Below are 10,978 nucleotides of genomic sequence, written 5' to 3' on the forward strand. Positions count from 1 at the left end.
ATTACTCCTTTGAGGTAATGAGTCACACAATTTAATGCTTTTCACAGAAACAGTATTGCAATCATGGACAATAAAGCCAATCAATTAATTTAAAGTAAAGGGTAATTTATTTCTAAAGGCTATAGTAGACAATCTTAAGAAACATGTATTGAAAATTTCAAATAACACTGAAACAAAATGAGCATTTTGTTGATGGCCTCCATGGAATTGGAGCATCTATTATTTCTGATTCTTACTCAGTGTCTTTCCTGCTTCCTTCCTGCAGTCAGCTTCCTCTAAGTTCTATTTTACTCGTGACTATTGAGCTGGATGATCATGTTGCATATTGTGATACCAGTTCCAGCAGAAACTGACATTGCAGTTTCCCAGGACACTTTATCTTAAAACCATATAAATATCTAGCTCAGTTACTCAGCCTCGAGCCAGTTCAAAACTGGGGGTAAATGAACTTGCTTAGATTAGGAGAGCCTCTGAAAATTTCCCCTCAGAGCAAATGTCCATCCTGTCTAATTTAATTGTTTTTCTTCGTGTCTGTTCATAGGCAAAGGCTAGAACTGAATTCATAACAAGCCCCAATTCCAGATTCAAAGGAGTACTTAGATACAGCCCACGTTAGAGTTAAATCTGTGAAAATATAGTTCATAAGAAAGAAACTACAAAAGGGTTCTAAGCGTTAAAGGGGAGGCTAGGGATACCCCAAGTTGGTAGAGTGCTTACCAGGGACATACAATTCCTAGCCCTGACCAACACAAGTCACAAATCTTAAGAAAACTTCTCAGCTACTTCAGAGACATCCAGGAACATGAGGATATCAATAGGTTTGATGATAGACATTAGTGAAGCTGTGAGGACATATCATAGTGTAGACACAACTGGGAAGTGTGCTTCAGTATAGTCTTCGTGCCAGTCCATTTGACAATATGTGCAAAACTGAAATTCTCATCAAGAGAAACTAAATAAATTAAGGCAGACTCACAGGATGAAAGTTATGAAAAAAAGAAAGAAAGAAAAAAGAAAGAGAGAGAGAGAGAGAAAGAAAGAAAAAGAAAGAAAGAAAGAAAGAAAGAAAGAAAGAAAAAAAGAAAGAAAGAAAGAAAGAAAGAGCAAGAAAACGCTTCATGGACTGTAGTATAAAAATTTACAAAGTTTACTCCTTAGTGAAAAATTACTCCATTTCCTCAGCCCCCTCCTCATCAAATCCAGCAGTTGCTACATAGACAGAAGAGGGCACTATTTAACTAAAAATTTTGCAAGCCACCAATGCCTAAACGAGACGGATTATAAAGAAGTGAATGTACCATGTAAAAGTTACTATAAAGTTACAAAACCAGAATCAAAGTATTTCACCAGATGGAAATTTCTCCCTAGAAAGCATCACAAAACAGAAGAAAAAGAATACACAACCCCCCTCATCTGATTTAGAATTCTTGAACAAGCCTTTGCAGATGTTCAAAGATCAGAAACAAAATTAACAGGAAGCCATGACTCTCGGAAGAAATTGACTGAACTCAGAAAAAAGACAAGGAATGCAGGAAAGTATCAGAACAAGAGGAGCAGACTGCCGAACCCTCAAGAGACCACAAGCTCAAGTGATAATATTATGGGATATCAAACCAGGAAAACAAAAGATTACAAAAGTGAAAACAAGAAGAACCGTGCACAAAGAAACAGAGAGAAAGCGGTCGAAATGGAAGATAAACAATAAAGAAAAACAAATACCATACTAGAGTCCAAGGACATAGCTTTATATTTAAATTATATTTTAATCATGAAGAAAACTCCAGAGACAACCAAAGACCTGATTCTACATACAAGTTAGTACACCTGGTAAAATGAACCAGCAACAGTCAGGTTAAAGACAGAGCCAGGAGAATCAGATTTCAAAGTTGAGAAGGTAATTTTCTCAGAAATATCCAATGATTTACAAGGAAGTTAAAAAAATAGAGAGACTGACATAAAATTACTTAAAACATATAAAATACAAATGACAGAACAGCTATGTAAATATTAGGAAAAATTATGAACCATAGATTTTTGTATCCAGATCTTTATACAATGGAAAACTAATCTATTCAAGGATGGACTTTGTTTGAATAAATATAGGGCTTCAAAATCTTACCAGTGGGACTGGTGATAAGCATTTAGTGTATTTTATCATATACATAACACTAAAGCAAATATGAGCAGAAGGATGGAAAAGTAGAAACATGTGCATGTTCTGTCAACATAGAGATGACGTAAGACAAGACAATAAATGAGATGCAAACTTGAAAAAGGTGATCATATTTACAGACATACCTTGTATGTAAGAGTTCATTGGTGCCAGGCACCAGGGTGCCTGTGACAATCCCAGCATTTGGGTAGATTTGAAGCTACATAAGAAGAACTTCCCTCAAAATTATTCTCAGTACTATTGTTTCTCAACACTTTGTCTTTTGCTGAGAATAAGAGGTTAAGTACTCAACCCTAAATATTACATCTTCAAAGTATCCCAGCTTCCACTGAAAGAATGCAAGAACTGGAGGAGGGGAAGAGAGCTGCAAAATGCTGTCTTGTAGACCTGACGTGGCTGTTGTGCTCATTAACTCAACAGCAGCTGTTTAAGATAGTCAGCCAAGATTCCTGGATAGACAAGGAAGGATTTTCCTGGCCCTTCCTCTAACTGAGGAGCTATTGAAGTGTGGTAGCTGCTGGGGGGAGATGAATCATTCTTTTTTGAGGGTGTCCTCCCTAATAGGTTATTGATGCTTAATCAGACATCCCCATGCCTACAGATATATGAGCAACACTAATTGGACTTAGTAGCTAACACACAGGGGGAGAAGAGGAGGAGGATGGGTGCAGGTTCAAGCTGAGATTAGAACAGTGTGTGTGTGTGTGTGTGTGTGTGTGTGTGTTGTGTATGTTGGGTAGAAACAAAGGATCAAGTAGTGATGGAGAAGGAATGAAAACCTCAAGAAGTTCCATGAAAGACTCTCATCAGCCTAACCATACACAAACAAGCACCAAAATCAACGATAGAGTAAATCCCAAGAGATTTTACATACATAAACATAAACTCATAAGAACACTCTGATAGTACAAATACTTCATGCATATTATGGAAGTGGAAAAACAACTCACTCCCACCGTAGCAATAAATGAGGCTGGCTAGCATCATTAATGGGGTATGATCTTGTGCAAAGGTCAGAGGTCTGAAATGCAAGAAGAGGAGGAGGAGGAGGAAGAGGGGGAAGAGGAGGAGGAGGAGGAGAATTGTGAATAAAATGAGTGGGCAGAATTATTTTTATGAGAAACAAAGTTTTCTATGTAATCTCAAAGCATCCTTCCATAGATCAAGGGGAGAGTGATAGTTTTAGAGTAGACAAACATATTCATCAGCACAAGCAAGTCATGAAAGTCAATACTGTAATGTGACAGATAGTGTATACTTTCTGACATCATATTCCTCAAAGAAACACATCTCTCCTCTGAATCTAATCCTGAGCAAGCATCAAGAAAAAATAACAAGCTGAGGACTGTACTGAAAAATATCAAAGTCATTCAAGACACAGATATTGTCCTAGAGCAGCCCAGACAAACCCACTGTGTGATCCAGGAGCAGAGAAACAAATTTTCTATAAGAGATATCAGTGAGACAACTGGTAATAGGCAAAGTTCAGGCAATGTTACTATATCCATATCAGTTTTCTGATTTCAACTATTATACCAAAGACAATCAACAACTGTCTTTGGTATTGTGCTGTGTTCACTGACTTTCTTAGCAGTAAATAACCAATATTCTGCATGGATGGGATGAAGGCAATGAGAAATCAGAAGTACGCGATAAGGTGTTCGTCCATAATGGATGTGTCATTGTGACTTATGTGCAAGAATTCTTCATAATTCATAGTTTTGAGCTTAAAACTTTCCCTAAATGGTTTAAAATATTTGTTAATCAACACCATTCATTTCAAAATTGGGACTTAAAATATCAACGTTAGAGATATGTCACCCTGCTAACTGCTAGGTAGGAGGCCTGGCTGAAAGTCAGAACCTAGAAAGGTATATCTCCTGTTACTGGTGGAGCTTAGGTTTTAACTGGATGAATATTTTGTCAGATGAAAAATATGTGAAGGAAATAAGTATCATATCTGGTATCATGTATATTGTTACAAAGGAACAGAAACCTGGTGCAAGAGTGGTAGGCACAGAGGTGGCTGTGTAGAACTGGATAGCGAAGACCTTTCTGAAAAAATGCTGTCTGAGGACGTTTCTGATTATTAAAAATGCACTGTGGCTCAGAGACCTCAGCGGGAGCTCTGGAATTTCTACTCAGTGTCAAGAAGAAAATATAGATGTGTTGGTGTCTGTTAGTCTTCAGGAACAGTATTTAACTTGATGCGACTAAAACGTTATAAGTTCATGAAACAGAACAGACATGGAGTGTAACTAGATTAATGAGGGAATAAGACCTGTTACTTGATACTGTGTAGCTAGGTTTCATATTATTCATATCAATGAAATTTTCTCTCAGTTCAATCAGGATGAAAGACTATTGTTAAATATACCTATGAACTAATGACCATAACATATCAATATGTATGATTTTATAATCACATAATTATGTAAGAATAAATATTCCCTTGCAATAAGACATTGTAGGCTATGAGTATTCTCTTGGTTAAACTTTGCTTTGATTTTCTTAAATAACAGAATTTCTAAGATATCTAGAAAGAGAAATTCATCAAAAGGTTTAACAAATTCTTATGTTTTCATTTATTTTACAGGTGAAATGTTATGTGTTTACTGTTATGCATGATGTTTTTGAAATTTATGTATATCTTATAATATCCAAATTTACATGATTAATACATGAGTCATATAATTATCATTTATGTGGTTACTAGAGGTACTTTAACCCTTTGAACTATTTTTTCCTATTTAAACAAAGTCTCATGTTCCTTATTGTCTCAATCAGCCCAATAACATAAGCCCTTGGTAATGATCATGAGACCATTCCTGTAAAATTAAATATTTGGTATTCCATGTACAAGAGAAATCAAACAGTATTTGTAAATTACTGCTTCCACATAGCATCATGTTCTGTAAATTTGTCCTCATTGCTATATGTCTTGATTTCCTCTCTTTGGTTGATATTTGGCTGTGGTATATGTATAATCCTTTTTCCTTATCCATTCATCCATTAATGGACCGTTAGCTGTCTCCTTATGTTCCCAGAAATTTAGACTGCCTCATTTGACTCCAGACAGCTTGCATAAAGTGTAAGAGCCAATTGTTAAACAATTTACACATAAGAAATCCAAGCACGCCTTGTGGTTTCTTCTCCCATTCTCTCAGTCTTACATATCACATTTATCTTCATCATTACAATATTCTAATTGAGCCTGCTGCATTTCTATTGCTTTCTCTCTTTCTTTCTTTCTTTCTTTCTTTCTTTCTTTCTTTCTTTTTTTTTTTGGGGGGGGGTTCAAGACAGGGTTTCTCTATGTAGCCCTGGCTGTCCTGGAACTCACGCTGTAGACCAGGCTAGCCTCGAACTCTCTAACTCAGAAATCCGCCTGCCTCTGCCTCCCAAGTGCTGGGATTAAAGGTGTGCGCCACCACTGCCCGGCTTCTATTGCTTTCATTAAGAATATTTTTTTGTTGTTGTTTACTTTCATTTTTGAGGATTTTAGTTTTTGCACTTACTTTTTGAGACAGTATTTCTGTAGCCCAGGCTGGCCTCAAACTCATGATGTTCTTGCCTTGAGCTACTAGGGTTGAGAATGTAGGGGTTTTGTTACCATGCCCTCCCAACCAAAAAGACTATTCTTAAACATGATAGGCCTGGTGAGCCAAAGTAAGATCATGTGACTCTTCCATTCAAAATTCATTGACATCATCCTGTCTCATCAAGTTGAAAGCCCAAGTCCTCGCTATGGTCCTCTCCAATGCCATTCTAACCTCCTCCTCTACTATTTTGAAAAGGTCTCAAGCACACTCTACTCTATCCCCCCCTCCCCCATCCTCTGCAGCTGTTAGTGAGGTGTATGATATACCAAGGTTAAATAAGAGAAAGCTGTTCATGCCACCTACTCCTGACAGTGCATAAAAAAATCTAAGCTACTGCTTCAGCAAGGAAAAATACGGGCTTAGAAATTGCCACAGATATAGTGGTACTGGCTTTCATAATCCTCCGTAGCTTACTCTCTTAATTCTCTCCCTGTAAATAGCCAATTATTCCTATTAACTAAGGGAGTTGGATTTGTAATGCGTCCTACCCTTAGTATGGCTTCTTCTCCCATTTACAGCGTTTCTCTGAGGATTAAATAGAAAGCTTCTGTGGCTGGTAGATCAATGAGTGTCTATTATATTTTCAACTTCCTTAGGGAAATATGCTCTGTTTTAGTGTTTAGGATTTTTTTTTGTTTGTGTTGTTTTTGTTTTCGTTTCATTTTGTTTTGTTTTGGAGAAACTGTTAAACAGCTGGCTGGCTTATATAAATATCGAGATGTAGGCATACTTAGGCTTCTGGTCAGTTCAGACTTGAATCCCAGCCAAGTAAGCACACTAGTAGTGGGCTGAACCACTAAAATCCTGATGCGATGGAGAGTCCTTCCTGGCTTTCTCAGTGAGCATGCTAAGATCTCCCCAAGGGCCATCACTCACCTCACCCTCCAGGTGAATCTGAGCTACAGAACATTTCAGCTCCATTTCAACAATAATGCCTTTGTTTCTTACTAGTAGTCAGAGGTTTTATGTCATCCAAGATTTTCTGACTTTGAGGTTTCTATAAAGACTTTTCTATAAAGTCCTGGTAAATATACAAAGGGGAATTTGGTAGTTTATAAGATTGAGAGAGAGAGAGAGAAAGAGAGAGAGAGAGAGAGAGAGAGAGAGAGAGAGAGAGAGAGAGAGAAAATCTACCTGAAAGCATCTTCTGTACTGTGAGGTATCTGTTCTTTATGACTGAGCCTGCTTTCTTGGTAAGCATCAACAGGATCAGTTTGTTTGTTTGTTTGTTTGTTTGTTTGTTTGTTTGTTTTCATTACTATATAGACATTGATCTTACTGACTGTAGACATCAATACATGTTTAATAAATTAATTTCACTGAGTCACTACCGATATCAATGAACTGATATCATTAAAGGCATTAGGATGTGAGGAAATGTTCTGATATTAAGAGCCATGTCACTCTGACCCATTCTCCCCAACATAGCAAAGCCCTCAGGGGAAGGAGGCATTCTGACATAGGCAAATTCTCACCATATCACTGTACTTTATTAAGATATTTTCCTGCAGAGCCCCAGGGCTAACTCACCATGTCTCTTGGCTTGAGGATCTGGGATCCAGGGAAAATATTTCCTTAGCAGCTGTATATTTCAGGGTAGCAGGTAGTAGAGTGCCCAAAAGGGATACAAATGAAACAGTATAGACCTGGAGAGTCTCAGAGTGGGGACAGATGAGAAACTAGAACATGGGCTATTAATGCTAATTGGAAACTCATGTTAGTGTGTTGATTCATGTCAAAGATAAGTTTGCCTTTGTAAACGGCTCTTCTTTCCCAGTAAATAGGCTAGAAGAGATGAGTCTGACAGGACGGACTCCAGGACTTGGGCACTCCTAAATGAAGGGGCCTATTTAGTTAATTATGGGGCCAACTTGTGAATGTGTTGCTGGAGACTGGAAATGAATACTGCCCTTTGTGCTAAAATACCAGGAGATGATGGTTTCAGACAACCCCAGCCCTGTGTAGGAAGAGCCCACACTTCCCTGGATAAGCTGCCCAACTGTTCCATCTATTTAATAATTAGAGAAGCCACAGGTTGGTCAGAGCTGACAAGGAAAGTAAGGAGGAAAGGAGGCGTGTTTTTCTCATCCTTCCAACCAAGAATGTTGATGAGTATCTGCAGGTTCTGGGTTGGGAGCCAGACTCATGTTCTGGGGCATTTCGGAGTCCTGCTCTAACGTCTCTGGAGTTGCTTTGCAACTCCTTATAAGGCATTCTTACTCTGTTATGCTTTGAAACATTTAAAAGAAAACTTAAAATAAAATCGAAATTTGTATAGGATTTGATATGAATGTTGATACACAACATGCACACACAAGAAACTAATTACTAATTACTAATTCTTCTTACTAATTCCTTTGGGGAAAAACTACAACCAACATCACAAACTATGTGGCTATAAATTCATTTCTCACAGCTCTGGTGGCAGAGAAGTCCAAAATCAAGATGTTGATGGCTTCAGTGTGTGACAAGAACCTATATTGGCTGGAGAGGCAAGATTGAGTTTTGAGACCTCTTCTATAAGAGCACACATCCGATTCATTACGCCTCTGCCCAATCACCTCTCCAAAGACTCTACTTCCATGATGGTAAGATTTCAACAGACGGATTTGGGAGAAACAGAAACACTCAGCCCATCACAATGTATTCATGTGTCAGAGATCTTCATTCGCTCTGGATTCAATTCCAATTCCTGTTGGTTGTTTCCTTAGGTCAAAATACAAACTGTGGAATCAGACTTAAGCCCTGCTTCATGAGAAAAAAGAAACTTATATGGCACCATTATTGGACCAAGACCCTATGGCTAAATAGGTCATAAGTCCTAGTGGAGACCCTATTACTATTATTGTGATAAATGAACAGAATATTAAACTATCCTGTAATGCATACACTTCACACACAAACAAATAAATATAACTTAAAACGCTTAATGTCTTTTTAAAATCTAGACTGCATGATTTCAGGAAAAAGAGCAGAGGCTTCATATAATTTCTTCTTGAGTTAACAAGTGGCTGATTCGGCAGAACCTTTCTTGTTAGATCGTCAGAGCACGTCTCTCTGTTGCTTGTGACTGTATAAAGGGAAAGGAGGCGAAGAAGCAGCCAGAAAGCGGAGAAATATTCTTTGTTTATTCCTCTTCTCTGCACTGATTATGTGATGCAAGTGTTCTTGCCTTTACTACCCTGCAATAATCGACTATGACCTGGAGCTGAGCCAAATAAATCCATCCTCCCCTACGTTGCTTTTTGTCATGATGGTTTACCATAGCAACAGAAATAGAACTAGGACAATGGTTAGAGTAAGTATTATTGCATTTAACCCAATTTAACTAGAATCTTTTTGTATTCCATCAGTATCTCAGTGTTTTGATGGGAGCCTATTCATTTGTTGGAACTAATTTAGAATTTTAAATGTAAGAGCAGGGAGGAGTGAAGGGTGACTCGAGAGTCATAATCGAGAGTGATAAAGCTCAGCCTGACGAGCTTTTAGCTTGATTACTTTGGTAAGTAATCATGTGTTGAGTAGTTAAATGTTGTCAAAGCAGCAGCTTTTAAACGATATCACAAAAATGTGTGTGCCTTGTTAGTTCAAATAGATCTCTCCCACCAAAGGGAATGAGGGATTGTTAATTGCCAGCTACATGTGGTCCTATCTCAGCAATGTGGATGAAGTTGGCCCCTAAATAAAATATTCTAAAGTGTAAGTGCCTTCATGAAGTTTTAATAGTTATAGAACGAAGAAAGCTATGAGAAGACATTTTACAAATACATTGGTGGGAACATAATATTGGTATGTTTACCCAAAAGTATGGAAAGCTCTGTTGCAGGTTTTACTTATTCCTGGTTGACGTGCTTCGCTTTGGAGCTGGTGGAAGCTATGTTAAGCCATTCTAAGAGGTTCCAATTGTAAATATAATGGTGTTCTGTAGGACACAAAGCTACTAATCGTAGCCCAAGAAAAATTGGTTATAGGTTTCAGAACACCAGCTCGCCACAACCATAGCACAACAGTCAGCAAATCAGAATCTTTGTACAATCTTTATCTCAGGTGTGGCTTTCATTTTCTGAAAATTTCAGCATTCTGAAAAATACAGTATAATTTATGCATGTGGAACCAAATGTTTTATGACCCACACCGCTGGAAGGCTTACACCCAAGATCTGATCAATATTTGTGTGAACAGGCAGGAGAGCTGTGTGAAATAGTTGGCAAGGTCATTAAGGAAGACATCTCCAATTGAAAGGATTTATTATCCATAGTGTTCCAGGTCTTGTTTTGTTTTGTTTTGTTTTGTTTTGTTTTCTATCTTCACCTTTTACATCTTACATAATAGTTACACCTGACATTCAGTATTGTAGTTCAAGTTAAGCAAAGGTAGATAGTGACAGAAGTAGGCATCTTAACCAAGCTAAAGATCTTTGGCATGTATATTTATATTCCTGAACCAAACTTATTTATGTTTCCCCTGTCATTGCCCATGTACATTATGTAATATTTATTTGATGCTTACAAGAATTTTAAAATAATTACATTGAAGTTCAAGTTTGGGCTGGTGAGATGGCTCAGTGGTTAGGAGCACTGACTGCTCTTCTAGAGGTCACGAGTTCAAATCCCAGCAACCACATGGTGGCTTACAACCATCTACAATGAGATCTGATGCCCTCATATGGGTGTCTGAAGACAGCTACAGTGTACTTACATATAATAAATAAATAAATAAATAAATAAATAAATAAATAAATAAATCTTAAAAAAAAAGAAGTTCAGGTTTTTCCTCTGGCCAATTTTATTCTATGGTATAACCGGCTGTGGAGTGACTGTTTCTAATTTGAGAAGACGGTACCAAAACCAACTTGGAGAGGTGATGGGGGTATTTCATCTATAACTTACAGTCTATCACAAAAGGACATCAAGGCAGGAATCGAGAAGCAGGAATTGGAGCAAAGGCCATGGAGGAATGGAATACTCCTTACCAGCTTGTGCTCCATGTCTTGCTCATTTGCTTTCTTATACAACCCAGGATTGATTGCCCAGGGTGACACTGCTCACAGTGAGCTGGGACCTTCTATGTTAATTATTAATCAAGAAAATGCCATACAGAGATGCCAAGTGACTACTGTAATGGAAGGATTTTCCCAATTAAGATTCTATCCTCTCAGATGCCTCTAGCTTATAGAAATCTGGCAAAAACCCAGACAGCACAA

At 37.8% G+C, this 10,978-nt stretch overlaps 1 long non-coding RNA gene across 1 annotated transcript in view; it reads right to left on the minus strand.

Annotated features, from left to right (window-relative positions):
* The window catches only part of LOC114621279, a 67,149-nt gene extending 56,374 nt beyond the window's left edge, over window positions 1-10,775 (minus strand). Inside the window, exon 1 of the long non-coding RNA XR_003711409.1 lies at window positions 10,748-10,775. This is a non-coding gene — a long non-coding RNA (uncharacterized LOC114621279). The remainder of the gene's footprint in view (window positions 1-10,747) is intronic.
* Window positions 10,776-10,978: the final 203 nt, after the last annotated feature.

Source organism: Grammomys surdaster, unplaced genomic scaffold, assembly GCF_004785775.1.
Source record: "Grammomys surdaster isolate TR1022 unplaced genomic scaffold, NIH_TR_1.0 174, whole genome shotgun sequence".
NCBI classification, from domain to species: Eukaryota; Metazoa; Chordata; class Mammalia; order Rodentia; family Muridae; genus Grammomys; species Grammomys surdaster.